This window comes from Myxine glutinosa, chromosome 2 (assembly GCF_964187855.1).
Source record: "Myxine glutinosa chromosome 2, kmMyxGlut1.1, whole genome shotgun sequence".
Lineage (NCBI taxonomy): Eukaryota > Metazoa > Chordata > Myxini > Myxiniformes > Myxinidae > Myxine > Myxine glutinosa.
The window spans coordinates 14077506-14082572 of record NC_136262.1 but is presented as its reverse complement, the minus strand read 5'-3'; the positions used below and the strand labels follow the sequence as shown (position 1 = coordinate 14082572).

At 46.7% G+C, this 5067-nt stretch overlaps 1 long non-coding RNA gene across 1 annotated transcript; it reads right to left on the bottom strand.

Annotated features, from left to right (window-relative positions):
* Positions 1-2308: 2308 nt before the first annotated feature.
* Positions 2309-2845, bottom strand: LOC144890867 (uncharacterized). The gene is made up of 2 exons (XR_013622542.1): positions 2775-2845; positions 2309-2610 (listed from the first exon to the last, which is right to left on the bottom strand). It is a non-coding gene; the product is annotated as an uncharacterized LOC144890867 (long non-coding RNA).
* Between the last annotated feature and the right edge of the window lie 2222 nt (positions 2846-5067).

Below are 5067 nucleotides of genomic sequence, written 5' to 3'. Positions count from 1 at the left end.
ATGATGAAAATTGGATGTTTGGGTGTCTTATAACATCTTTTGAAGATGATTAACGAGGTGCTCATAAATAAAAACCCGATGTGGTGGCTTACCAATATTGTGGCCCGCCATCTTGGTCAGCCCACTGCACCTTGCTGGGTTCTTAAGCCGCCATTTTGTTTCGATGTTTCGGCCTACTCAAACATGCCTTGCCTTGGAAACATGATCGATTATATCATTACAAAATTGAAGCATCTTACTATAATTCATCAAATGTCCATCCGTCTGTCTGTCTGTCCATTCGTCCGTCTGTTCGAAGGTACCGCAAAAACGGCTGAACCGATCGCAACGATATTTTGGGTGGGTAATCCTGAGATCTCCTAGAGTAAAATAGGGTATATTATTTAAAAAAAAAAATTCAGCTTTGGCCTCCAGCATTTTCAGGTTTGGACTCATGCATAACGTTAGTTTCCTGGGTGCAGCACAAATGGCTGCACTGATCGCTGCACAGCTGCACCAATCGGCTGCACCGATCTGACTCGGTGACCTCAGCCAAAGACCTTTTATAAGGACATGGGTTGAATCCCTGCTTGAGAGAATGCCAACCCCCTCCCCGCCATTGCGGTCGTCTCTCCAACTCACAATCCCATGAGATATGCGGAAAGGACGACCCAAAACCAATTATCTTCTTTTTGATTCGTATATAAACATCATTAAAAGTAAATAATGACCTCGGCCAAAGTTCAAACGACGTGAGTTTAATCTCTACATGAGAGAATGCCACATAGCTATTTGAGCGGTGTATAAACTAACAGATCGCTGTCTCCATCGATCTTGCCTAGGCCGTAACACCTATCGGCTCAAAATCCTTTTAACTGTTGACTTGGTATTTTTACAATGAAGGAAACATTAACAATGTTGTTAAAAGTTTATTTTGTGATTAATTTGTGATTAGAGTTATGTTGTTTGGAACAGCGTGACCACTCTTGGTGAAATTTCACCCAATTGGGTGAAATCGGTCCGAGTCTGGTGATCTGGTGAAATAAATCGAAATTGGTCGAAATCTGGTGAAAATCAACAATACGAGGGGGCGGGGCATGTTAAGTAGTTAAGAACCAACAGGAAGCCAGTTCGGGGCACCGCCGATGGGGCCGCCCTCAGCCACATCACCAGTACAACACCATGACAGGCAAACATCGTGCAAGGCAAGCAATAGCCACGCCCAGGACCTTTGATTGACAAGGGGGAGGGGCGTACAAGAAGAGGGCCACACTGATTGGCCACCGACAATCGAAGTGCGAGCAATGACACCTCGGCCAATCAGTGAGGGAGGCGCAAACATTCGGCCAATCGGTGCGAATGGCGAAAAAGACCTACCAACAAGCTGCGCGCTGATTGGAGGGAAGGGCCGGTGACGTCAGACCACGGCAAATGATGAGGCCGTTTTGCGAACTTTACGCAACTCTTTTCGTTAAAAAAGTTTGTTCGACAGTTCATTTGTCAATAAAGTTTGTATCGTAAACAATATTTACAAGTTTGTTTTCATTTAGAAGTCGATATCTAATGAAAACTTGGCATTTGGTGAAGTCCACTTCAATTTGGTGAAATTTAGGCACCCGATTGGTGAAATTCGAAAAACCCGAGTGGCAACACTGCTGAGGTGATGGATGAAAAAAGAGATATCGAGTTCAAGCGAATGACGACATGCCGTGATGGTTTCTACCTTCTAAACGTGAACTTCGCGGATCGCCATATGCAGATTCGCCATGGACCCACGGTCGATGTTTTTATACGTGAATGTACCCGTTTGTTTGCGAACGGGTACGTTTTTCATGGAAGTCCTTCACGAACTTGCTGTCCATGTCTGATGTGCGACTGAGGGTGCTGCAGGAATGTGGAATTTATTGGTTTCATGCTTTAGCATTCGCTGTTTCTGCTTTGCCTGTTCGCTTCCGGCCTCCCACCCGTGCGTAGCACAGGTATCTCACTAGTATCATCAAAATCTGGATTCGGATATGAGAATTGGATGCTGTAGACTAAATAAACGTCCAAATATGGAGTGAAATCTGACAAAATTTACCATATCTAGCGATTTTCTAACTAAGTCACTAAGTGTACATATTCATTTATTTAAGCGAGGATGTGATTCTGCTTCTGGGGTTAGTTTTTAAAATCTAACTAAGGCAAGATAAAAAAAATGAGTTGGTGATCGTCCTTTTTTCTCAAAAGTTCGGGTAGGGAGGGAGGTTTTTTTTTTTTTTTTTTTTTTTTTTTTCCTACTTTCCATTGAGTTTTGTTGACATGGAAAAATATGAAATAAAGACTCCTTTCTCCTCAAAATGATTTAATTTCTTCATTCATCTCACAGATTTACAGACATTGCCCAAATCTCTATGAAACACAGTGTTTGTGTGATTTTGGATGATGTTGAATGTCCTAGCTGAGCTTGGTAGTGAAAGGGCAAGACACCTGTACATGTATATACACCATGACATCGGAAAAACAGATAAACACCATGCCCTTGGCACCTTGGCACCCAAGTACAAAAAGCATCATCACGGGCAGCATTCATGAGGACACTAAAAACAGTTGGTCGACTATCGGGTTCCATCCTGTGATCCGTGGCCGTGTCTGCAGCCAACACAAATTTGAGAAATGAGCCAAGAGTCTTTGTCACATCAGAAACTTTGCAAGCTGGTGAAACCTTCGTCATGTCGGTTTTACTGGGGCCGGCGAATACTTTGACAAAAGTACCGCGTGTATCGTCAGGCAATGGCTCCCTATCCCCATCATACTTGCCGTCTGAGAACTCTGCATAGAAGTCCGAGATTGTAACATCCAACTCGATATTGCACGCAAACCAGTCCTTCACCGTCTTGGAAGAACCCTCACGGGCTATTGATGCGATCACAATAGGCATTTCAAGCCGATTCTATCACGAATCGATACAGATTTCAGCGGGAAAAATCTCACACAATAGCCGCCATGAATGGCTAACGTAAAATGGGTGAAGTTGCCTGAGGCACTTGCGACGCTCTGCGCAGCACGCACTGCGCATGCGGTGCAGACGGCGCCAAATTTGACTGAAAAGATCGTTTTTGAATGATTTTTTTCAAAATAAAAAATAAAAAAAGTTTCGGGTCGGGTGTGTTTCGTAGGGTCGGGCGGGGACGATCACCAACTCATTTTTTTTATCTTGCCTAAAGCTGGGAAATCTAAAGTTTATAAAATCTAACTTCATAATAATTTTAAACTTAATTCATACTTCAATGGGATAGGGTGTCACTCACTGGCGTAGCGGGGGGGGGGGGGGGGGGGGGGGCGAAGGTGGTAGAGTACCTCTTTATGTAGGTACTCTAGAAGGTGGCGGTGTTACTCGGGGGGTGGGGGCGAAGGTGGCGGTGTTACTCAGGGGGTGGGGGCGAAGGTGGCGGTGTTACTCGGGGGGAGGCGGCACTTTTGGTCGGCCAGACACCGCCTGGAGACGTGTTTTTTTAGCAAGGTTTTTACCGCAAATGAACACTTTTTAAATAGTCGGAACTGCTGTTAAGCTCAATTCTGCCGTTGAAAATTTGAAAATCGGTTCAGATTAAGAGTTTGTAGAGTGTATCGCATTTTAGTTTTTAACCGTGTGCGGAAATGAAATACAGTAAATGTGCGAACACCGCCCGGTGAAGTCCGGAGAGTTGTACGAGGGTGGAGGGAAGAGTGGGAGGGGTAGGAGGGATTAAGGTAGAGTTGTATGGGGGTGGAGGGAGGAGTGGGAGGGGTAGGAGGGATGGGAGAATTGTATGGGGGTGGAGGGAGGAGTGGGAGGGGTAGGAGGGATTAAGGGAGAGTTGTATGGAAGGGGGGAAAGGGAGGAGTGGGAGGGGTAGGAGGGATTAAGGGTGAGTTGTATGGGGGTGGAGGGAGGAGTGGGAGGGGTAGGAGGGATGGGAGAGTTGTATGGGGGTGGAGGGAGGAGTGGGAGGGGTAGGAGGGATGGGAGAGTTGTATGGGGGTGGAGGGAGGGGTATGGGGGTGGAGGGAGGGGTAGGAGGGATGGGAGAGTTGTATGGGGGTGGAGGGAGGAGTGGGAGGGGTAGGAGGGATGGGAGAGTTGTACGAGGGTGGAGGGAAGAGTGGGAGGGGTAGGAGGGATTAAGGGAGAGTTGTATGGGAGTGGAGGGAGGAGTGCGAGGGGGTTTGGAGGGAGAGCTGTATGAGAGTGGAGCATGGGGGAGGAGGAGGTCGGAGGATGTCGGTCCCTGTACATAGAGTCACAACATGGTGGTGTTCATGCCTTTCTTTTATTTCCTTTGAGCTTTAGATATAAAAAAACAATCTGCTTCTCGCTTTTGTTTGATGAACAAATTAATTGACCCAATATTCAAATTCCCCTCCCCCTTCTCCTCCCCTCCCCTCCACTCTCCGCCTCCCTGCCCCCCTCCCCCTTCCCTCTCTCTCCTCTCCCCCCCTTCTCTACCCCTCCCACTCCATCCTCTTCTCCCCTCCCCTCCTCTCCCTCTCCTCCCCCCCCCCCCCCCTCTCTCTTCATATTCCCGCCAGGAAGCGACTCATTGTTACCCGGCAATGCTGGATACCTTTGCTAGTGTTCAATAAACATCTGATTTAATTTTCATCACTCACCAATCTCCCTGTGCTTCCCCTCAATGGGCCCACACTTGTCTTAATCTGTTCTTTACCCTTTATGTACTAATAAATAAAATGCCTTGTCAATAAAATAATGAAAAGGCCTTTTTTTTTTTCTTTTTCTTTTTTTGTATACTGAATCGAGGCTCGTGAAAGAGCTAACATTTACTTCACAAACAAATCCACCAGACAAACAAAATACACAAACAGAGGGAGCGGAAGACAAGATGGGGAGAAAAGGGGAAGCACACAAACACAACATCCGAGAGCAGGGAGATGTGTGGAAGGGAGAGGGCCCGGGGGGAGGAGGCATGGGAGGGGGGGGGGGGGGGGAGAAGTATAAGTATAAAGCACAAGGACACCAAGGACTTCCAGGACAGAAGTTGGTATTTCAAAAAGGGGAATTGGGGTGAAATTAGCGGGGGTAGAAAAGATCAAGGTTTTGGATGGGGG